This window comes from Rhinolophus hipposideros (assembly GCF_964194185.1).
Source record: "Rhinolophus hipposideros genome assembly, chromosome: 6".
Taxonomy (NCBI): Eukaryota; Metazoa; Chordata; class Mammalia; order Chiroptera; family Rhinolophidae; genus Rhinolophus; species Rhinolophus hipposideros.
The window spans coordinates 91117463-91142848 of NC_138052.1; the positions used below are offsets into that span (position 1 = coordinate 91117463).

The following is a 25386-nucleotide window of genomic DNA, read 5'->3' on the forward strand; positions in this document are numbered from 1 at the left end:
TTTTAGGAACATTCCTTTAAGTCAAATGGCTTATTCCCAGGTATTATTGCTGTCCTGCAAACCTTTGATATAATAAAAACAGAACATTGGTAAGACCATTAGATAGGTCTCAAATATTAAATACAATGTGCGTAATACTGCTTTTTCTCATGATTAACATCCATGAATATTTTTGAGCTTTTAAGAATCATTATCTTACAAAGCAATGAAACAACTGTGTTAACTTTTGTGTTAAAAGACTTATGGCATTGACTCTTTGATATTTGTAAGCCTTGCCTCTGTGAAAGGATGTTGTTGACTGCCTCATGCGTTAATGTTTAAGATACACAATTACTAATCAAGTGATGTTTGTCAATTTAAATGGGACTTGAGTGTGATACATGTTGATTTCAACAGGAACTTAAAAACATTTCTTGTCTGCTCAGTAAGTCTTATAGGACAACAAAGTCATTTTTTAAAAAGGTAAGCTTTTTCTGTCCTCTCGAATTTCTATGAATTTTTTCACTGATATTTGAAATTGGATATAATTTTCTAAGTATGTTCTTAATCCTTACACATAATGACATTTTAATGAGACTACTGTATTGAGACTTCTTGATTTGTGGCTCCCTTAAAAATCACTTCTGTATTTGATGTATTAAGGACAAGAAAAATGATGCAATTATAGAAAGGTGTAAAGGGTGTTAGAGAATAGGAGATAGGATTAGTATTAATTGAATTGATACATACGATCATGGATCACAAGGATAAATGAGGACCCCTTCTTTTTGAGAAATTACATTAACTTTTTTTCCCAGGGAAATATATAAAATACTTCCATAGGCAATTCACCTTTTCAGCCTCTTGTTCAACTGACTTTCTATCTCCAAGAATGCAGTCTGCCATTGTCAGCCAAACTTTCTGATCAGTACATTGTTTTTACAAGGGGTAAACTGTAAGGCCCAAGGAACACATACTTGCAAATTGCTGAGAATCTTCTTTATCACTTGAAAGTCTGTTATATACATGAGCCAATTTTTCACTGAAATTTCAAACTCTAAAATTTCCACGAAGAGTCCTTGCAGTACATAACAAAAGATAGCCAACACTCTTCTGATTTAGGCAGTTTTTAAGTAGAACAAGCTAACTACAGCTGCCACAACTTCCCATAAATAACAGAGAAGCATAAAACCACCTGCATTTGGACTCCTCTTTGGAAAAGGCATATCTTCCCCCCTAGTTATTAGAAATTCCGTACCAACTAGTAAGATACTTTTCTCATGTTGTAGGAAATAAATACAGCCCTACAGCGTTTAATTTAACCAGACTCCTACACCTGATCATACACTTGGTTGCACGGAAGCAGACCCCATCATTAAAATTGCATCAAATGGCATATTAACTGCAATACTTAACGCCTCAAGCTCTTCCATGGGCAAACAGACTAAGAAACACAGTCTCAGACCTAAGCTTTGGGGAGTGAAAAAACTACACCCATGACCTGCGTTGCTGGCCTCCTTTGTACCCGGGGGTTCCGCCCTGAGACAGGCAGCTCTCGGGCTGTCCGCAGATAGCAGAAAGGTGCAAGAGTCTCTCCCACTAGCTGCTCCACAAGCAGCATCCGTCTCCTCCACGCAGCAGCAGGTCAGCAGCTGGCAGCGGGGCTGCGGCCCGGAAGGACAGGGTCACAGCTGCGACGCGGCCCACCGGCCGCCTCTCCCCTCGTCTGGTCCCTTCAACGCAGGCCCCTTGTTTGCTTTAGGCGAGACAGAGCAAGAATTACTTATGGCAGGGAGAAGCACGCTGCACTCCGCTTCTGCAGGATGCGTCGCGGGTACAAGCTCCCCACGCTGTGCCCTCGGAGCCTTCTCTCCGCCACCGCAGCCCCTCGCGGCCTAAACAGTCCAGCCCGTGCCAACCGAGCATGCGCCGCGGCCGGCCGGCCCGACTGACGGCCCTTCCCGCCTCCACGCGGGCCGCGCACGCCGCGTCGGGAGGTCGCCCGCGCTCTCTGCTCGGCGCCCGACAGGCCGCGGGGACCAGGCGTTTCCTGGACCGGCGCGCGTGCGTGATGACGCACGTACGCGCGCGTAGACGTGAGGACGCCGGCGGGCCGTAGAGAGCGTGAGTTTTCGCGCCGGTGTGGTGCCGTTGTCCTCGTTGGTGCCGCGCGGCATCTGTCGCCTTTCCCCGGGGCCGTGGCAGCGGCCGCGAGGCGGGCACTGGGCGGTGGCTGTGGGCCTCGCCCGAGGGGTCGGGTTGCGGGTGGCGACCCGGGTGGGGATTGGCGGCAGGCGCTTCCGCATCTCAGGCGCTCCGGGAGGGGTGGTAGGACTGCGGGGAGGGCGCTTCCGGAGCGACTCGGCGGGGTCGTCTTCACCGTCCCCCTCCCCGCCGTGTCCGCCGGAGGCCGGGCGCGGGCGCGCGGAGCGGGGGCTCAGCCTGCGCGCGCGTGGGAGGCTTGCGTCTGCGAGCAGGAGTGGGAAGCGCCGTGGCGTCAGCGCAGCTTGCACTTCCAGGCGCTCTTGGAGCAGGAACGTGATGATGTCCTCCGCACACGCCGTGTGGCACACACGGCCCTCGTGTCAGCGGTGGAATTTCTCGTACCAGGGGCCGGGAAGTCCCCCGCGGTGAATTTTTAACCCTTTTCGGCCCAGACCTCAGACCCCTCCAAACCCGGATCCCCACGCTCGTCTGTTTTTCCGAAATTAGCGTAAACTGTCGCGAGGACTCAGCGCTGTCAGAGTAAATAACTGCTCGTGTAAGGCTGAGTCTTCCACACGTGTCGGTTCCTTTGCGGTGCACTCCGTGACAGCTGGAGTTTCCTCCATTTTTCCCCCCTGCGGAATCGCTTCTTAAAAGTCTTGTCTAATGTCTCACGTTTATATGTCATTTTTGTTGTTGTTGTCGGTTCTAGTAAACTTGAAAGCCTTTTAATTTGCTGCCGGTGGGGCAGGGCTTGGGAAAGAGGTCATCACACCAAGAGAAATAGCAGTGCTTTGGGTTCCTAGCTTGTCCGAAGACTACTGGCGTCGCCATCACCTGGGAACTTGTGGCAGATGCAGATTTTGGGGTCTTACCCCAGGCTTACTGAAGCAGAAATTTATTTGAACAAGACTTAAACCGTTGTTCCCAGTGCACGTGGGTGCTAAACTTTGGTTATTACGGGCCTAGGGATGACAGCCATGTTGGAGTCACCGAACGGGATTTTAGGGAATGGAATGAAGAGGGTAGAGGAGGAAACGGACCGTAAGCCTTAGCCTAACTGTTCCGGAGCAGTGACTTGCAAGCAGAAGACAAGGCTGGAGATGTTTCCATCCTTATCTTTCTTTCCCATTTGTCATACGGCTCCGCAGTAGATAGCAGAGAAGCCCTCGCTCTATCCATTCTCCGTACCTCCAGTTTCTGGAAGCATCGCAGACAAGAGAACATCCTCCCAACCTTAATTCCCTCTTCCATAAAGTAGGAGTCATGGTGTGTGACTACCTCAGGACATTGAACGAAATGAAATAAAGAGCAAAACATACCCACCGTGTCAGGCATAGAGGCTGGAATAACTGCCACATGTTGGACAGGGGGACCAGGTAGTTACCACCTCAAACCTCACCTTATCTCACTCATTTCCTCATTGTTATGAATGAGGTAGTTTTGTTATTTCCTAACTGCATTGCTTTTCATTTTAAATGATCAAAGATGCTGAAGTGAAGAGTCAAAGCTTTCACATTATGAAGGAGAGAAGGCAAATACTTGGAGAAAGTTAAAACTCTAAACCTAGTAAAAAAAAAACCAAACAAACCAAAAACCACTATCTTTAGTTTTATTACCATAACACAGCAACTTCCATAAGATTTTTTTGGGTGCTTACTGAAAGGTCAAGGTCAGGGGCTGATTAAGTATCTTTAGTTAGTTAACAGGGACAGTCAATTATAGAAGGGAACAGTGTTATAGGAGATGAGACCTCAGTAACAACATGCACCAAAGCATAAGAAAATACTGTTAGCTCTGAAATAGTTATTATTTTTCAATATGGATGCTTAATGATAGTGATGTAAATGATGTGGGGTCTGTCGACAGTTTCTGGGTGTGGGCCGGGATCATGTCTCGTGCGACCGAAGAATGGAAACCCGGACCAGGGAGAGGCAAACAGTTGTAAAGGAAGAGTTTATAAGATGCAGGAGAAGAGGTTACAGCTCCCGAGCGGGAGGGGTACCCGAAACTGGGAAGCCCAGTGACTGAGGCAAAAGCTCTTACCTTTATACCTTCCCCTGCCTGTTTGGGGAAGGGGGTTGGAGCCTTCTAATGGAATTCATCTATCAGGTTTGTCCTTTTTGCTCATCCTGAAGGGATTAATGAAATAACCCATTCTTATCTATCAGATCTGTTCCTTTGTCCAACCAAAAGGGACTTGAGATAATTTATTAACCTCAAGGCGCTGTCTCATATCTTTGTCCTGAAGTGAGGGAGACATTCCAGAACCTGGAGTTTCAGGATATGGCTGCTTTTTTGTTTATTCCACCAGGGACTCCCCTATCTTCCTAGCAACATGCTAACTAACCTGTCTCAATAGCAAAGTAAACAATTTTATTTTTAGAAATGATGATTCCTATGTATTTTGTGTGTATATAACAATATATGAGCATGGAGAATACTTCAAAGGAGTCATACCACGTCATAATTTTGTTTTGTAATATGGGGCTGGGGATAAATAATCTGTACATTTATGTGAAGTTAGGTAGGTGCATGTATATGTAAACATTCTTTTAAAAAATTAAAAAGATAGAAATGATGCTTTAAAAAGATAGATTTCCTTTTATGCTGCAGTTACGTTATTGTGGAGACAGAGCCCCAGAAAGCTGTTTCCAGGCTCTCAGCCTCATGTGGAGAGGTGCTGGCTCAGATAGTGGATGGCCGTCAGCTGTGGCCATTAAGCCATTGGTCACTGATATAACTGCCGCGGCTACGGAGGGGAGCCGAGGAGAGTGAAGGAGGAGACTGAAGGAGAGTAAGGAGAGTTGGTTGGTTGGCAGCAAAGCGGACAGCAGGTCGCACGTCGTGTAAACCCAGCCTCCAGTGAGACCATAGTGGTATGACTTCCCTACCTATGGCTCCGTGGGTGTTCCTTTTTGGCCTCACCATGTCCTGCGTTCTTATGTGGGGAGCGGGAGCAGAGACCCCGCAGGCCGCCCTGCTGGACACCCCGCACAACAGTTATCTAAGCAGTGGACCTCAGATATTTTAGCAGGGAACCCTGTTTAGCAGAATCTTAACCTGTAATGCTCAGGAGCTGAGACGCTTTAAGATGAGAGGTGGTAGGACAGAGCCTTCTGCTGGTGCACACCTTGAACCTCTTGCAACCGCACTCTGAGGCATGTCCCCAGAACTTTGCATCTGTGAGATGAGATACAAATCCTCAGGAGATGAGCTAAAAAAGTCATGGCATTAAACATTCTTGTGAGTGGGAGTCACGAACTTATTCTGAAGACAACACCCAAGGTTTTCAGCAATGGCAAACATACGTAGTATAATTTCTCATGCAGAGGAGTGAGTAATCATTTTTTAAAAGAATTCAGCCTTCAGTCTGACCCATATTTTACAAAAGTAGGCGTCTATGCACATTTTTTTGAGAAATCTAAGTTTTTTTTTTTTAGTCTTCCAAGCAATGACAGCTGTATCACTGTTAAAGCTATTTAATATTTTCACTAGCTGTTGTTTAGCATTACAAATGACTCAAGGAAAAAGAAACAAGGAGTCAATGGAAATACATTTCTTGTGTTTATTGTCTCTCGATTTTTTATTGTATGAAAGCAGCTGGTTTGCATTTACATAGTAAAGGATTTTACTTAAAGAGTTAATTTTTAGTTAATAGCTTTCATAAGAAAAATAATTTCCAATGCTAAGTATTTGTTAGATTGTTGTTAAGAGCCGTAGAAGTAATATGGCATTGTCTTTTCTCAGACATTAAGGAGGGTTTCCTGGTGACAGCTGGAGTGTGGGGGAGGGGGAGTCACTTTCAGTCAACCAGCTGCTCTGTGGGACATCATCGATGGTGATATCTCGAAGTCTGTGGATAATTTTGGCTGTATTCAGAAAAGAAAATGTATCAAATTTATGGGAAGCAATAGAGTGTGCCAGCGCCCTTTGGGATCTAAAGGATAGTCAGCTGACAATGAGTGCATTCAGGTTTGCATGTCGGTGTTATTGACCCATCTAGTTTCTCAGACATTGTTCCATGCACATCATAATTATAAAGCACTGAAGCCTAGTTCCATGGTGGGGGAAAGGCTCATTATTTTACAGAGAAGAAGGGAGAATGGAAAACGAACTTTGGGGGTGTGCTGCATGCTTTCAGGTAATAGGCTGTTTCATTTATTCTTCACAATGGCTCCACGAAGTAAGCGAAGTTTTTCTCATCTATAGATAAAGAAGCTCAGCGGTCTCCGTTATAGGATTTGCCTGAGGTCACATACCAGATTTGGGGATGGCATCCAGATTTGACCAGGAATCTGGCTTCAGCTCCAGGAATGTTGTCATTGCAACAACAGCTGTTTCTCCATGGTGTTAACATGCTTATGCATTTTTAATTCAAAGTCACAATATCAGGATAGTTATGAATGAAATTTATATACATATTACAATGACTTCAATTTTGTATAAATAATATAGAGGGGACGGTGTGTGTACGTGTTGGCAGGTACTACTAATTTTGGATTTTCTTTTCCCTTGAGAAAAATCTCTTGGGCGTCAGTGGGAAATCTACTTTGCTACATTTTTTTGTTACAAATACCAGCAACTTGGCAGTTAAGTGTGTTGTAATAAATCAGTTGTGATTCTAAGTTTGAACAAATGTAGAAATAAACATTGTGTGTGCACACTGCCCAGGTGGTCCCTTCCTACCAAAGTATTCAAGATTTCCTCCTTTCTTTCAAGCCATGTGGATTTTGTATTAATAAGGAACCTTATAGATTTCTAAATTTCTAGCTTGTAGCTCTTATGTCCACTAAATGATGATTTAAAGCAAATCCTTTTATTTTTGTGAGATGGCACCAAAGCTTTTGACTGTGAGTTTCATGCATCATTTCATCTCCTTCTCCATTACCCGGGGTAATGCCTGCCCCAGTGTTTTCTTTGTTTTTCTCTCTCCCCTCACACCCCATACAAAACTTTAAAACTTGTTTTTGCTGTTTTTCTAAACATTCCGTGCACCTTATATACAGTTCTAGTACAGTTCTTTACCACACTGTAATGTTGCCGTTTGTGTGTCTGATTCTCCTTCTAGGCTGTGGTTGCCCAAAAGGACAGTGCTTCTCCCTCACTGGATGCTCAAATATTATTAAATGAAGGAATATAGACAGCGAGATATACAATTTCATGCTTAATGCTTTTATTGCTGTAGTTTCACATTCGTTGGTTTCTTCTCTGGGCTCATGTGATGATTTATGTCTGTGAATGACTTGCATGATGGTTAAAAATGAAGAGGTGAACCTTTCTGCAGAAAAGCATACTGGATACTTCTATGTTACTTTCTAAGGCTATGAGATGGAAGAGGCTCTTATTCATTTTCTTTCTCTCGGTCTTTCTTCCTTTCTTTCTTTCTTCTTTCCTTCTTTCCTTCCTTCCTTCCTTGATGAATCTAATTGATTCATTGTCTGAAAGTTCTAGTCAAAGTTTTCATCAGGTGATATTTTTTAAAATATCTAGTCTTATTTTCAATGGTGTGTGAAGGCAGGTAGTACAGTGCTTTGAAAGTCATTTCAGTAATTAGAAGTTTCTTTAAAAACATAAACCTTGTATATAAATGGAAGACAAACTTTAGATCATCCGTTTTTCCTTTTGAAATAACATTCTTCATCCATCGTCCGAGTCTGCACACTAAGTCTCTGCCTTTGAGAGGACTTGGCTTTATTTATGCAGTGGTTAGCCGTGCATTCACATTCTTAGCTCTGTGCCCTTTTTCTTGAGGAATAGCTTGCCCGTAGCCGACCTTTGAAATACTGCTCAAATGTTTTTGGTTCCCCTATGGGCTGGAGTGTTGTACTCAGTAGAAAATGAGAGCTAGAAATGCTTGAAAAAAAGCAGGATCTGCTTGCCAGCCCTCAGCAAATGCCTTAGTATTCTGGGTAGGGTTCTTTGACTATAAACAATGGAAATGAAGTTAAATCGGTTATCCAGATAACTTATTCAAGAGCAAGAGATTGGAAGTGTATGGGTAAGTGCTGGGAATCGACAGAAAAACCAAACCACCAGGCCTTGGTAAGGACAGCAGCTAGGTGAGCTCTCAGGGTTTGGGTAGACTTTGTAGATCTGGAAAGTTTTTTAAGTTAATGCCCTGAGTATTGGCTCCAGCAGTTGTTGGTCTTTACACAAGTTTTAGATTCCAAGGAGAGAGATATCATTCCATCTCTGCACCGGCAGCCTTCTTTGCTGGTCCCCCCAGGACCACATCCACTGTGGGTGGGAGGTGGATTCCTATTACTGAAAGAATGAGGCATTGATGCTGGGCGGGCAAAAAACCCCAACTTCTCCCCACTCCGTAGTAATCAGTGGACATCCTATGTGCTTTCTGGGAACATAAACAACATCTCTGAAGTCTGGTGTGCTCTCCCCGCTCTTCACTAGTTCTTGTGCCGGGAGGAGTTCAGTTACATAAATAATTCACTAACAATCCTTACACAGATTAATTTAAATGTGGGGATGGCTATCCCTTTTTCATCGATTTTAGGTAGACAAAGAAATCTGGCGTGGAGCAAATGTGAGAATGGAATTACTTAAATCCTCTTGAAGGTAGTGATGGTGGTGTGATGCTGGCATTGCTCTTCCCCTTGTGTCTCTTGGTTTAAGGACCTGCGTCTGAAGGGCTGTCAGTCGGAGAGCTTTAATGAGCCCTCATTACACTAAAACTCGTAGTCTGTGAGAGAAGGAATCAGCTTATGATTGATACTGGAAATCATAAGTGGTGATGGATCACAATTGCAGTTGGCACTAATTCACCTCGCTGTGGAGCAAAAGTCAAGATTATGTACAAAATCCAGTAGTTTCGCTTTTCATGTATAAGGATAATCTAATCATTTCTGTTAAGACTGTAACACTTCAAAAAGGAAGGAAAAATTAAAATTTCGCTATCTGACATAATGAGAATTTTTTTATATCCTAAAATAGAGGCTCATTAAATTCTCAAATTTAATGATAATTTAAAGATAATCTTGACAGAAACTCTGGTTTGAGATTTTATTATAAAATTTATTTTAATTAGAAAATGGTTTCTACTTTCATGTGCCTTTCGCATATCCCATCATATTGTTTAAAAAATTATATGTGTAATTGACTCACATGATGTAGTTTAAAAATGTAGGATCATAGAAAGCGCAGAAAAATACTAATTGGTTATTAAATTATAAAAAAAGCTTTAAAGCTATTTAAAATTTTTAATGTGTTTGTTTCTATGGATTAAAAACACTGTCATTTCCCAGTTGATGATTTTATATATATAATCTCAATATAATCTCATTTAGCCCTTACACCACCAAATGAGCCTTAATTATTTCCTTCCACAGGTGAGAAATGGGAGTTCAATAACTTCCCTAAGGTCACATGGCTGGTGTATTGTAGACGTCTTCCCAAAGACCCTGCTCTTTCCTCTCCAATTCTGCATACTGGAATGATGCTTGTCCTGTGTATCATTTTGAAAAAAAACACTGGGACATTTCTTTCCCAGAGTCTGTTTCCCCCAATTGCCTGACAACTACTTTATGTTAGGAAACTGTTGATATGTGTCGTGTTGTCATCCATTGTCCTATGCTTCTGTTTGCTGTGAGTGTGACAGCGGCTCTTGTGTTGCAGCAGTGTGCGCTGGAAAGCCTTTTGTCCTTCGTGTCTTAGAGCAGCCTGACAGCCTTTCATGTTGAATTCAGCAGGATTCTTTTCCCTTCACAAAGCCCAGTGTTGCTTTCTAGGTGAAAAATAATTAAATGCTCTTAAAGATGTATTTGATTAACGCGAAGCTGATCTGTGTAAATTAATTATAACTGTATTGATGTCATAGCCTTGTCTTTTATTATTAGCCAGGTCATTGACCAGAAGTTTGGAAGCTTATTGTAACTGACAGGTTAGTGGTTTGACCTTGCACGCCGTCTAGAAGCGAAACATGAACAATGCTTGTAAATGCATTTTGTTCCCCAAGCTGCATGTGTTGTCAGAGTATCTGATCTTGGATTCTTATTTTTCACTCTTCTTTTACTTCTTTGATGGAATTGGTATACTTGAAGTGAGTATTATACTGAATTCTCTTACTAAAAAAGCATCCAGCCAAACACAGATGTCATCTGTGTCATTATGTAATTACAATTAGACATGGAACCTTGGCACATTTAGGACATAGAGTCAGGTAAACAAATGCCCCAAATTAGATGAATCTTGTTTTTAAGTTCCACACAAAAGAAGTTAAAACAACTTTTGGTAGACAAGACATAAAAATAGGGGAATGTTTGATAAGTTGAGAGACAATGTGCCTCTTCTTATTCCAATTTGTTTGAGCAAGTTTAGAGCAGGTGGTATTTTTAATATGTGAGTGATAAGAGCCCCTAACTTTGGAGTGTTTGGTTAAAGAATGGGACGGTAGGAATAAAGCATGGAGGGGAAGTGGACAATAATGGCTGAAAAGCCGCAGTTCCTGGGTGTAGGCTCCCTCCTGCACACTTTGTACTAGTGGAGTAGTGAGCTCTGCTAGAATGTGACACAGGCATTCCTAAAATCACCATTCTATGCAGAACCATGACATAAAAACCACAGAGCTCGTGGGGCAAATGGTGTTAGGAGCAAAACACACACAAACTTTTGTCAGTGGTACATTAAAAAAAAAAAAGACTGGAACATAATAAAGTGGTAGCACAGTTTTACACATTAAGTGATTAAGTACAGAGGTCCTACGATAAATGATAAATATGGCGCTCTGCCTTTAGAAAGTCCTAAAGTTTGCTTGTGGAAGTGATTGTCAGAAGGATTGCAGCTTGTGCCTTATGTTAGTGGAGGGAGGAGGGTCATCCGGAATTTGGGAATTTGATGGCAAGTCAGAACCACAAATGCAGATGGGTGTAACTCATCCTCTGTGAGCTGAGGTAGCTGATTTGAGGTGTGCAAATGGGTGCATTTTGTGAATTTCCATGCAGCTGGCTTCAGCTGAGTGCAGTTTTCTGCATTCACCTGGTACTTCTTGTTGATGAAATTACACATAATCAAACACAACATTTGCATTATGCTCTAGTTGTTCCCTGATATATTAATTACATCTGAACAAATTTGCTTGTTTCAAAACAAGCACAAAGAACTGACCTAATTAACTTATACTTTCCTATATTTCATGTTTCTATGCTAACAGCATATGTGTGAGGCTTCCTCCCTTTAAAATACCTTTCTTAGTGAGATTTTCTACATTTGAAATATTTTCAAAATGCATATACATTTTGGTCAGTCACCAACTGCCATTTCTTGGGGAAGTCTATTCTTTATACTAAGATTATGTCCTTCCCAATTCTTTTGGTGATTAATGTATTGAATCTTATTAAAGAACAGTGGAGAAGACTTCCGGTTTCAGCTCTGACAAGTAAAGAGCTTGGAAGTCATCCTCACAACAAGCAAAAAACCTGGGCAAACTGAAAATCAATGACTTTTCTTAGATCCGTCTGAGAATTGAGGTTTCAGGGCAAACTGCCACCCCGAAATCTAGAGAGACAGGCTCATGTTGAGAATCACAGCCAAGTTCAAAATGCTTTTCCCTTTTGCACTTCTGGGCTGTGTAAACTGGACCGACAAAAGACAGATTAACAAGAGAGAAACAAGTTTATTAGCGTGTGTGTCAGTCAGCCATACACAGGGGAGTACCCAGAGATGAGTAATTCAAAGGGATGGTTAGAATTTGGGCTTATTTGGCATGTTAACAATAGAACAATATATTTTTAGAGGTGTGATAAGACAAAGGGAAGGACTTTGCGTTTCTAGGGCAGCAAATGGTAAGAAGGCAAATCTGTGGGGAACTCACAGAAGACAAAGGCTAGTTAGTAACGTTTAGTACCAGATCTAAGGTTGTCTCTGGTGATTAACTTTTGTCATCCTGATAGAGACGGGCGGGGAGACACCTCTGCAAACTTTTAGGCAAATAGGAGGAGGGCAGAGAACTTATCTTGTATCTGCATCTTCTCAGTTGCCTTCAGCTTAGAATAAACCTTATACCAACTGGCATATTTTGGGGCAGCATATTCTCTCCCCCTCCATCAGCTTACCTGGAACTGAGGCCACTGAAGGAATACTTAAATGGTAGTTTCAATGAGCTGCTGGAGTCTGAGTGTAGACTTTTCTGAGCGTTAAAAACTCAGGTTTTCTGTAGACAAACCTGACTTGCAACTTTATTGTAAGAATAAGGTCTCTGGAGCCAGATTATCTTGGTTAAAATCCCTGCTCATCTGTAAAATGGGGAAATAATATCCCCTTCATAAAGTTTGGAGGATTGAATGGGATAATAGTGCATGTGAAGTGTGAGAGCAGTACTATCAGAGATGAACAAGTCACTTGTGTGTGTGTGTGTGTGTGTGTGTGTGTGTAACGTTAACCAGTAATTTGACCTTTCTTTTCGACCTCTATTTTGGAAAAACTATAAAACAGTAGCAGATAGGTATTTCTGTTTAAGTCATTGAAACAATACCTAAGATTTAATGAGTGTTTATTGGGCGTGTGGCATTATTCTAAGCACTTTGATGCTTTAAGTCATTTATTTTTTACAAGAATTCTACTATCAGGTTTAGCTGCCATTACCACTCTACATAGCAGGAAACTAAGGCAAACAGTTTGGCAAAGATGATATAAAGCCTCTCGTGACACCCGAATTGGCACTGGTGGACCATACACGTGGAAAGGATTGCGGGAAATTAGTAAGCGCTGACATGGTCAGGGAGCCTGTCAGGAAGAAGGCAGGACCAGAGCTGGGCTTTGCAGGTTGGGGAGGAATGTAATAGGTTGGGAGGAGTGGGAGGGGGGGTCTGGGGCCGGGGAGTGGTGCTGGCAGTGCTGTCCGTGCCCCGCCTTTAGTGCATTGGACCAGATTCCTAGCCTCCAGCACCTGCAGTTCTTTGTCCAGGTGCTTCCTCTGGCCCCTGACACCCGCTTTGGCAAGCCTCAAATGATGGGGAGCTAAGGCAGACCCTTAGCCTTTGGAGCATAGTACTGAGGAATAAGTATACTAGTTCCCAGTGGGATTAAGCTCTAGTCAGCCATAGTGAGGGCTTGCTTGATAATGCATACATTTCTGGCTGCCTTGCCTTCCCCCGTCTTGCTTCCCCACAACCCTACCAGCGAGTTTGTTGCCTCCCAAATAAATTGCTTGCACAAGGACCCTTGTCTCAGAGTCTGCTTCTGGGAGAAGCACAAACAGTGATGCCTGACAATAACAACAGAGTGCTACATTTATTAAGAGTATGCTAATTGAATCCTTATACCAGCCCATTTTGCTCCAAAAGACACATTAGAGCTGATGGTCAGGCTAGGTCTTATTTTCGGGGAAACACGATACAAAGCAACTTGATCCAACTCAACCTAAAGAAAGAAACAGAGCCCTCAGAGGTTGAATGATCTTGGACACTCAGGACCCCAAAGGTGGGAGCAGAGCCAGGACAGATGGCAGAAGCCCAGGAGGAAGACAGAAACTGTCTCCCTGGGGAATAGTTTCTCTCCAGTTTATTTTAATCCTCTGTACTTTTTACCTCCAGTTTTCAAATTACTGAGAACCCTGAACAGATTGCTCACACTGCCACCGCCTCGTCTTTTCCTTTCACTTTGGCAAAACCTCTAGTCCCTTGGAATGAATCAACTGTGGGTCTTCATTTGCTCTACTCTGTGTAACTCAGCTGGCATTGAACTGACACATGTCCTGTTGTTGCTGTGGTTGAAGCTAGTTTAGAGCATTTCCTAAATCTGCCATTCACTTTCCTGAGTCCTCTACCTTTACCTGAAACCAGCTGGTTATTCCTTTGAATGTTTTACCCGCAGCAGCCAGTCCTCAGTGTAGTAACAAAGCTTGGTTTTGGTTGTGGTAGTGTTGGTGGCTTTTTGTTTTCCTGTTTTATCTTTTTAGTTCTTATGCCTTTCTACCCTCCTTCTTAGTGGCAGGGCCAGGATAGGTGCCGCAGTCTTTTGTTTGATCTGGTGGACTTTGTACTGTGCCATATTCCCTCTCAGGAGAAATTGACCTAACCGTTTCTGGCAGAACTCAGTCACTCTTACTAGTTCTGAATGTTGTTAAGAATCTGTAGCATAGAGCTAACTGATTATCAAGGACCAACTTGACAGTTTCTTTTGGTGATTCCATTGACTGCCCTGGGCAGGTATTTCTGTAGCTCAGAATAGGTGACTGCATCATTTGAAACAACTTTCCCGTATTTAATTTAAACTTCTCTTTTCATAACTACCACCATAGTTTTGCTTCAGTAATTTGTGTGGGTATAAAATAATTTGTATTAAAATGCCTGCAAGCAACGGCTCCAGAATTTGTGTGTCTAAGGGACTCTGAAGTAGAAATCTGGTTGGAAGTGGGGTGCAGTGTTAGGGGACAAGTGGCTGGGGGATTTGCCTTGGATCTGTGTTGGCATAGCAAACACACTCTTTTTAATTGGATGGTATGTTGTGGTGTTTGGGGGAAGATGGATTGTGAAGTCTTACCCCTCTCCCCCAGTGGACACTGTCTGGACTATACACATCTTACCCATTTTTCCCAACCTTGCCCAAATACCCTCTGCCCCCAGCGACTTTACTATTTATATCCCAGAATTTCTTCACATTTGTTTGCTTTCTAGGAATTTTACTTTAAAATATCTGTTGACTTTTTTTGAAGTCTTAAAAATGTAATTCTCCCCTCGTAATAATTCTTTTTTCTAAAATGGACATTGTATTTCAATGGGTTTCACTATTGCCCAAAGCAATATGTAATTTAAAACGTATTGTTCTACCTTACCTCTTTGGTAAGATGTTATTTTTTATAAAAGGAAGCCCTTTGCAAAATGGTAAGTATTGAAATCTTTACACTTTTAATCACTTTTTTCCCCTTACTTATTGTTACTCAAATTAGTTTCAGTTAAATTGTACAACACGTAATACAAGCAGAGGTTGAACTAATAGTGAAGCATTATTTTCGTCCGTTTTAGTACTTTGAAAAAAATCTCTCAAATTTGAGTTTACCCTCCGAGAAGCATTTATGTGAAAGAAAAGTAGCTGACATCTTGTTTAAGGGTTCCCAGACTGGGGTCTTAAGTTAAAAAAAAAAATGGATATGAAGTAGAACTGAACTATTTCTGGCCTGTCTCTAGATACAGCCTAGAATTTCAAAAGATTTTTATTTAACCTCTTACAGACGTGAGTCATTTGTTGCACACTGTGGAAGTGCAGACTTTGGCTTTCTTGAGCGACGGCCAGACAGGACTGCCAGGGCCCCTCACAGGTGGAGACGGTATCTGCAAGGGTTGCAGCTGTGAGAGAAAGAAGGTTAAAGGGCTCGGCACGGAAGCAGCACCGTCTGGTCTGGTGGCAATCGTTGCATTTGAGTCCTGATAGTCCAATTAATGAGCATTGTCATCTTGGTTTCTTTATTTGTGAAAAATGGAATTTCACACCCAAACTGCTGAAAGTATTTCCGCTAAATGGGGCAGTTACATTTGGAGTGGTCATACTTAAAATATAAGCTATGGGATGTGTGTCAGGGTCACTTGGGGACTTCTGGTGGTGGGAACCCCCTATGTGGTCGCCCATCTGAGGAGAGGGCCCTACTTATTAAGCACCTTGGACAGAGACATCAGAGGGCTGAAATTTAAACATCCGCAGAAAGTCTCCAGGACAGAAGCTGCATTGAGCTACGTCTCTTAGGGGCAGGTGTATAGAGCATGCTTCAGGATGGGCAGGACAGGTAAGGGATTTTCTTAGCAATTGCTGTGTAGACCCGCTAGTAGATAACATGGAACTAATTTGGTCTTCCCAGGATTGTGAGAATTAAATGAAACATAGCCCCTTTGTAAACTATAAATAATTGCACAGATATTAGTAAATATTGAAGAAAGTCTGCAAATGTTATAACACTTTGGATACTAGGCTGAAATGCTTGAAGTTGATCAGATGATGATAAAGATTTAACATTAGCTAATACTTATACAGCGCATATTATTTTTCAGGTATTGTTCTATATGTTTTAGGCATGTTAACTCATCAACTCCACAAGGCTGGGCTTATGATTACTTAGCATCTGTTTTATATATGAGGATACTTAGGCACAGATTAATTGAGAACTTGCCCATGGTCAACAATTCCAGGCAATTGAGCCAGGATTCAAACCCCGGCCATTTGGCTTCAGAATCCATTCCATTAACCACGACACTGTTCAGACTCGTGGTGAAGAAGCACAGAAAGCTGTTACAGGTGAGAAGGCTTGGGGGCAGGGGATCACATGAGGAGATTGGATTTTAAGCAAATCAAGTCAGGCATTCTATAAGTGGATTGGGGGAAGACTTTCATGATCTTTGGGCATTACCTTTGGTGGGGTCTGCTACCATGTAACTTATGCCCTTACTGATGGTTGCTTCCTTGTCTGGAACATTCTTTTACTTCTTCTGTTGTTTCAGTGGTCTTAAATCCTAACCCACCAGAGATCAGGTATTCTGCCTTCCACATGGACAGAAGGCAGGCTATTGTAAAAGATAGTTGGGAATTGTCCCACTAAGGTAAGGGGGATTACTCATTTTATTTGAGGAGATGGTGTATGAGGGGAAAAAGGAAGGAGGAGCTCTTGAGTCTTAAAAACTCTAGGTCTGGTAGCTTAAAATCAGAAAGATTTAGCCAGTTGGTAGTCTAATGATCAGGTTTAGCCAGTTGAGATCATTTCCGGTGTGGTTATAATGAAGAAGTGTAGGACTTTGGAGAACCGTCACACGAATGGAAGTCTCAGCAGCCCTCAAAAGTGGAAAATGCTCTCAATTCCCAATTTCTTCTGGAACAGAGTCCGAGTTGTAGATATTTCTATGAATAGATGCTGGAATGTAATTACTGAGTGTCACAATATTCATAAAGACTAGATTCCCATTACCTTCTTAATATAATTTATTCCAGTTTTCATTTTTTATTCATGAAGTCAGCTTTCATTCATTTGATTGTCTTCATTTCTTTGTGTCTCTCTGACTTTAATGTGAAATAAGAAAACAGAGAACCCTACTCTGATTCCCTTGATTTTTTTCAGTGATGTAGCCATTTAACAGATTTAGAGGGTCAGAAAAATTTGTCATTTACGTGCAGCTTGTCATTAAACAATTAGGGTACCCTGATGAAGATTCCACACCATATCCCCAGAACTCCCCATTTACTGATCAACTCAGGTAGCTGATGCAGTGTAGTGAGTTGAACACGGTGTAATGATGTGAAGCCATACAATCTTCTATTGCATTTAGTATTTAAATATTAAGTTTTAAAAGCATAATTTACATGTTATAGGTACAACTGTGTATTGCAAATAACAACCATGTATTACATGTAAGCAGTGTAAGCTTTTTGAAATGCATTCATGTATTTGAAAAGAGGAAACAAATTACTTTGCCAGTCTTCAGTTAAATTCTTGTTTTTCATTAAATGCAAATACATGTCATACTATACAATTTCCTCATTTTCAAAAACTATCTTGAAAATCTGCATTTTGTAATTGGGTTCATTTGGGGCCTAAGGAAGCTAATACTTTTTAGGAAAAATACAATTATTCTAAGAAGTTTTATGGAAGAACAGAGAATTTTATTATAATTGTGCTGAATTACAAAGTTATCATCTATTGGCCCTATAGTGAGAAGCAGAGAAAATAATTTATGTTTGGATTAGAAAAGCCATAAATGATAAGATTTCTGAGAGCGTTACAGGAGTGAGAAGAAATGGCCCACTTCTGTTCATTCGTAGCAACAGTAGACTGTACAAAAACGGAATAAGCGAGAGAAAAAAATGCATCTACTGTATTGTGTCTATTTTGGCTGAGTTAATGTGGTATTTATGATGCACTAATTTGTTGTCCAGCTCTTGTAATTTAAAAGCAGAGGAAGCTTTTATCTTTAGCATAAACAGTCAGCTATTTCCATAGCATATTTGCTTTGTTTGAAGCAAGAAAGAACACTAACCTTCTGTTTCTTCCCAAAACTGTTGCAGTATGTGGAGCTGAATGTGTTCGCCTGAGCCTGCCCTGCTACTGAAGCACATTCCCATTCCCTTCAATGCATCATGTCACAGGGGCAGGGCAGGGTGGTGCTACAATCCTTGCAGTGTAACCAGGACGATCTCTTCATAGTTTCATCTTTCTGAAGCCTTCTTTTGACCTGAGTGTGTTGAACTGTTGCTGAGAGAGAGAGACAGAGAGAGAGAGAATGATTTGGGGCAGTAGGGGGGAGCCCGCTCGTCTCTGTGGTTATGTGTACCTCTGAGCACATGTGTTTATATTACATTTGAAGCAATGAAAAGCATTTGCTCATCAGTCGTTATTAGATAAATGTAAATCAATACCACTGCAATACTACTATACTACAATACTACTAGGATGGCTGTAATAAAAAACTGGATAAAAACAAATACTGAGGAAATGGAGAAACTGGAATCCTCATATACTGCTGGCGGGGATGGAAAGTGGTACAGAAATTTGGAAAACAGTTGGGCAGTTCCTCAAAAAGTTAAGCATAGAGTTAACCATATGACCCAGCAATTTTACTTCCTGGTATAGGCCCAAAAGAACTGAAAACAACATATGTTCCTCCAAAAAAATTGTACATGAATGTTCATAGCAGCATTATCTGTCATAGCAGCATTATCTGTTATAAACTCAGATGTCCAACTGATGAATGGACACACAGTGTGGTATATCTGCAGAGGGTGCCAAAAAAAATGTATACACATTTTAAGAAAGGGAAAAACTGTATTAAAATTGTAATACTCAATATATACCGATACCAAAAGATGAATACAAGTCGTGTTTGACTTCTGCAATTACACGAGGTGCTCAAAGTGGTTACCATCAGCGTCCAGACACTTCTGATTATGGCGAACATTGTTTGGTAGACTTGTGTGGCGAGCGTGTAAACTGTTCCAGCACCACAGCAGAAGCAGCAGAACTTGTTGCTGTGCGAGGCCTCCTGGATCTTCCCTTATGCACATCACACACAGCACCATGGGTCTCAAACTTATCACGAATGCGGGCACTTGTTAGGCGTGTTGGAGGTTCTGTTGCATACTCCATTGTCATTGTACTTCCACAACGTTCTCAAATTTCACATGCCACTTCAAAATGGTCTTGTGCTCCTTGAAGGACAACCATGCTTCCGCCATTTTATTTGACTGTCCAGCCTGTTGCATGGTGACACTAGCATTCATTTGATTAATGCCACCTTTTAAGCGAATGACATACTACACATTGCTACTGTAATTCAATTCAACTTCTAAAAGTAATACACAGGTAATATCTGTTAAACTGTATGTACGTGGTTTTTTTTGGCACCCCCGATACATAGTGAAATATTCTGCCATAAAAAGGAGCTATTATATTAATACTTGCTACAACATAGATAAACCTTGAAAACGTTATGCTAAGTGAAAGAAGCCAGACACAAAAGGCCGTATGTATGATTCTGTTTATATGAAATGTTCAGAAGAGGCAAATCCATAGAGACAGAAAGTAGGTTAGTGGTTGCCCAGGATGGCGGGGAGGGGAAGTGGGGAGTGACTACTGATGGGTGCAGGGTTTCATTTGGGGCAATGAAAATGTTCTGGAATTAGTGGTGATGATTTCACAACTTTGTGAATATACTAAAAACCACTAAATTGTACACTTTAAGAAAGGAAGTCTTACGGGATGTGAATTACATCTCAATTTTAAAAAAACAACAAAAACGTAAGCATCCAGAAAGTCAGGCATTAGCAAAGTACTGACCCTGAATGATAGGAGGCCTTTGATAAATGTTTGCCAAGTAACTTGAACAAACCTGCACTCAACCGTATGACTTTGTAGAGAACATACTTAATATATGGAATTGTTAAATGAAATTTACCAAAGGCATAAAAATAGTAATAATGACATAGCAATAATCTATCTCAAATATGTAGTGATAAACCTTTCCTCGAGTTTTAAAGAAAAACCTCATACAATGAAAAAAAATCGCAGTGAATAGTTGTAAGATTTGTTGCTCTCATGGTGACATGGAAGGCGGTTTTCAGAGGAGCATTCGATTACGCCCGTTAAAACTGTAGTTTCTTTCTTATGAAATGAATTTGGTTACTATCAGATGCCAGATTGTAAATCTAATTTATAACTGGTGTGTATTCTTGTAATTTAATGCTCTGAATTCTTGAACATTTAAACTGAAAGTTGAGATATATACCTCCCTGGTAAAGGATAATGATGAAACATTTCCTGCTTTGTAAGTAGACTTGAGAATCATTACAATTAGTTTCTGTTCCCTTTTTATAAAATGCCTTTCTTTTTTCCCCCCTTGAGACACATTGGTTTCCCAAGTTATGAACTCAGTTTCTTTTGTTTGTTCTATCTCCTTAGTTTTTCTTATTACATACCTGTTTAATTTTTAATTTCTCATTAAAAGTAAATATTGCTAATTATCCTATCAATATTTCAAGTCTTTTATTTCTCTGTCACAACCTTGGTATAGAGCTGTCTGGTGTGTATTACTATATAACTAAAATGCCATTTTTAAAAATCAAATAGTTCTGGCAAAGCAGCCTATTAATACATTTTAAAGAGAGCGAAGGTTTATTTCTGTAAAGTTGAGATAAACGTTATAAACACTGTTCTGGAACTAAAAATGTCAAATAGAATAATATATATAGTGCCATGGGGAAGGTTGCTACAATTGCAGGAAAAATGCTCAGAGATTAACATCTCATAGGTGTTCAGACCTTTTCAGTCAATCTCATTTATTATGTAATGGGATAAAAATACTAATCTTAGCCATTGGGTAAAACTTACTAAGTACTGACTATATGCTAGTCACTGTGCTAAGCTCTGGGTATTCAGTGGTGATCAACCGGGATACGATAATTCTGCCCTCAGCCAGTTATGCTGTAATCATGGATTTTCTGTTAGCTTATTACAGGCTGCATCCTTCACCTTGGGTGTCTGACTTCATAATCTACTAGGAGGGAAACTGGGCTGTCCATAGAGCTGCTATGCAATAGTGCCCATTTGCCTTTGCTACTTAAAACACACGTTCTGCCTAGACCAGTACTCTAGTGGCCTGTATGAGAGCGGAGTTCAACATATGAGTATGTTATGCACTTCTCACACTGACTGTGGTTATATCTGCCTTCGCGTGAAGTATACATTTGTTGAGAATATGAACCACATCATTTTATTCATCTTTTGATTTTCAGTAGCCAGTATTTTCATTTCCTTCAACAAATAGAAATGGACCCTTTAGGTGTGGGGATTGTAAGTGTTTTGTTCTTTGCTGTACCTCTAGAGCCTGCCACAAGGGCTGGCGTGCATTTGGCATTTGACATGTATTAAGTGAATGAGTGATAGAGGAAATGGCTGAGTAGTCATCTGCGAGGAGGAAAGTTCAGTTTTCAGAAAGCAAGAGATCAGGCAGACTCTATACTTCCTGTAAGATTATGTCGCTGAAACCTACTGAGAAACCCAGGCTGAAAAATAGAAATTTAAGAATCATCCTAATAAAAAGAATTATAGAAACTGTGAGAGTTGAGTTCAGTGAGCGTGTGCAAAAGAGAGTAAGGGTAGATGAAAAGTGAAAACGGGACGGTGTGTGTGTGTGTGTGTGTGGGGGGGTGTTGGAAAGAGGGCTGAAGTCCCAGGAAAACACCGTGTCCCGGGGAAGTGGCGGTGACGAGCTGAGAGATGAGAAGGGAGGCGAACAGAAAGGGACTTTTGGATTCAGGCGAAGACGTAAAGCAAGTGTAATGTGAGCCTAGTTGCACAGTGTGAGAAAAGATGGGGGAAATTCCACTATTCTTTTGTTTATTATTCTTATCACTCATGATTCCAATTGAGGTGGAACTAGTTCTTAAGCAAAGCCCTAATTTGTTTTGATTTTCTGGAGTTCCTATCCTGGCCTCCATTAGACACTGTTTGTACTAATACTGAAGGGTTTCTTTGTGATTCTTGTAAGCTGATTACTTGATGATCAAGGCCATGTTTTTTCATTGCTCCTGTTACAGGCAATGATGTTTGATATATAGAATTATTTAGGAGAATTGCAAGAAAATCACAGTAGTTGAAGAAGAAAATTGCCTTGAAGGCCAATGTGAAAAATATAGACAGTTTTGTAAAATTATTTGGGAGCTTTGCAGTTGAAATTTCATTAAATTTTCTCATGAGACTGCTATAGAGCTCTAATAATAAGCTCATGGCAATAAGAAACTTGGGTTGTATGTTCATGGATAGGAATAATTAATATAGTTAAAATGTCCATACTGCCAAGGCAATATACATATTCAGTGCAATTCCTATCAAACTACCAACGACGTTTTTCACAGAAATAGAACATATAATCCTAAAACTTATATGGAACCATAAAAGACCCCGGATAGCCTCAGCAATCTTGAGAAATAAGAACAAAGTGGGAGGTATAACGATACCTGACATCAAATTATACTACAAGGCTACAGTAATCAAAACAGCATGGTACTGGCATAAAAACAGACACATAGATCAATGGAACAGAATAGAGAGCCCAGAAATAAATCCATGCCTATATGGCCATTTAATCTACGACAATGGAAGCAAGAATTTACAGTGGGGTAAAGACAGTCTATTCAATAAATGGTGCTGGGAAACCTGGATAGACACATGCAAAAAAATGAAAAAAATGAAGCTGGACCACCGTATACAAAAATAAATTCAAAATGGCTTAAACACTTAAATGTAAGGTCTGAAACCATAAAATTCCTAGAAGAAAATATAGGAAGCAACTTTACAGACATTACCTAGAGTGAGATTTTTACTGATATATCCCCTCACACAAGGGAAGTAAGAGAAAAAATAAACGTGGGGTTACATCCAACTAAAAAGTTTTTCACAGCAAAAGAAACCATCTATAAAAGGGATCCTACTGAATGGGAAAAGATATTTGCCAATGATATAGCCGATAAAGGGTTAATATCACAAATCTATAAAAAACTCACTCAACTCCAAAAAAACAAACAACCCAATTAAAAAAATGGGCAGAGGCCATGAAGAGACATTTTTCTAAAAAGGACATACAGATGGCAAACAGACATATGAAAAAATGCTCAACCTCACTAACCATCAGAGAAATGCAAATAAAAACCACAATGAGATACCACCTAACCCCAGTCAAAATGGCTATCATCAATAAATCAACAAACAACAAGTGCTGGCGCGGATGTGGAGAAAAGGGAACCCTTGTGCACTGTTGGTGGGATTGCAGATTAGTGCAGCCACTATGGAAAACAGTATGGAGGTATCTCAAAAATCTGAAAATGGAACTACTTTATGCTCCAGCAATTCCACTCCTAGGTATCCAGAGAAATCCAAAACTAATTCAAAAAAATTTATGCATCCCTATGTTTATTGCAGCACTATACACAATAGCCAAGACATGGAAACAACAAAAATGCCCATCGGTAGATGACTGGATTAAGAAACTGTGGTACATTTATACGATGGAGTATTACGCAGCCATAAAGAAGAAAGAAATCTTATCATTTGCAACAACATTGATGGACCTAGAGAACATTGTGTTAAGTGAAATAAGTTAGACAGAGATAGAAAAATACCATATGATCTCACTTATATGTGGAAAAAGAATAAGTAAATGAACTAATTAGAAACAGTTTCCGAGACATAGAGGAAAACCTGAGGGTTGCTAGATGGGAGGGGTGGGCATAAGGGGGAAGGTGAGGGGATTAGAAAGCACAGTCGGTAGCCATAAGATTGCCATGGGAATACAAAAGTTAATTTGGGGGATGTAATCAATAATGTAAAGATTTTGTACGGTATCCGATGGACACTTGTCTCATTAGGGAGACCACCTCAGGGAAGATGTAGATGCTTGATCACTGCACTGTTCACCTGAAACTGAAGCTGAGCAATAATGAATGTCACCTACAAGTTTATATATGTATATATACATACGTATATAGTTACAACAAGTGGAGTACAGCATTAGGAATAGAGACAGTGGAAATGTAATGGCTCGGTGCGATGTCTGAGAGGTAGTGGATGGGGGGTAGGGGGTTGACACAGTGTGAGGGATATAAATGCTAAATGTCTAACTATTATATTGTTTTGTGCACCTGAAACTAATAAAAAAAAAGAAAAAAAAACTTAGGTTGTGTTAGATGGCTCAGCTGGACTCATTTTATGCATCTGTGGTCAGCTGTTGAACCCCCTAGACAGTTTGCTTTTGGGGTACTAGCTGGCTAATGGCCAGGGCCATCAGAGGGATGGCTGCCCTGGACTTGTCTATACGGTTGCTTGGCAGGGTTTCAAGTGAGAGCACGAGCCTGCAGGCCATCCTGAGGCCTAGATTCAGGACTCATGGAGTGTCCTTTCTTCTGCCTTCCATCCATAAAACAAGTCGCAAGGCCAGCCCAAGTTCAGGGAGTGGAGAAGCAGACTGCTGAACACTGAAACTCTTCTTGGTCACCAACTCCAGTTCACCCTGAAGACCAGACTCATGTCACCGCTCAGGCTGAATCCTGTGCCTGGGGACCAGGTGCCCTCTGTCACTGTGTTTCAAATGTTGTTTGGCAGTTGTTGGTTTACGTCTTAGTAGAAAATGAGCTCCTTGAAAACAGGGACTGTGTTTCAGTGCAGGATTTAGCACATAGTAGGTAACGTTTTAAAGTTGAGGTTTTTGTGAAAATAAAGTATTCTGGCAGTTGATACCTAGCAGTGTAGAATAGAAGATTATGTATACTTACGTTTTAAAACTTGCTATTGATGTTTAAAAACCTTGGAGCAAACTCTATGCAATGTATCAGAACTGAATATGTCTTTGAAAAAATGAAGGTGGTAAAGAATCCTGACCAACGTTCTCAGCAGAAATCATTATTCAATATTTATGTACTATCTTTGTAGGGTTTGTTTAGGTTACAAGTGTCCTTAAAAGAAAGACAAGTCATATTTCCATGGCATATTTGTCAGAGAGAGCATACCCATCTATTAACTGGCCCATTGGGATTTGTGATAAAATTTCTGTTTTAGAATATAATATGAAAGAAGGATTCCAGCCAGTGTCCTGGATGTTACTCTGGAGGACACTGAAAACAAATGTTTCTGATGGATGAGAGGTGGCATGTACGTAATGTAAGCTTGCCTTTAAGGTCGTGTCTTATCAATGTATTCATTTTTAATTGGTGGATTTTCTTGCG

General features: G+C 40.9%; 1 protein-coding gene across 3 annotated transcripts in view; it reads left to right on the plus strand.

Moving 5' to 3' along the window:
• The first annotated feature begins 1925 nt into the window (after positions 1-1925).
• The window catches only part of RHBDD1 (rhomboid domain containing 1), a 117585-nt gene continuing 94124 nt past the window's right edge, over positions 1926-25386 (plus strand). The window contains exon 1 of one of the 3 annotated variants that reach the window (XM_081052080.1): positions 1926-2103. The gene's annotated coding sequence lies outside the window, so the exon portion shown is untranslated. Of the gene's footprint in view, positions 2104-24590; positions 24729-25386 lie in introns of those variants that run through there. The other 2 variants (XR_013993551.1, XM_081052081.1) reach the window with 2 other exon arrangements.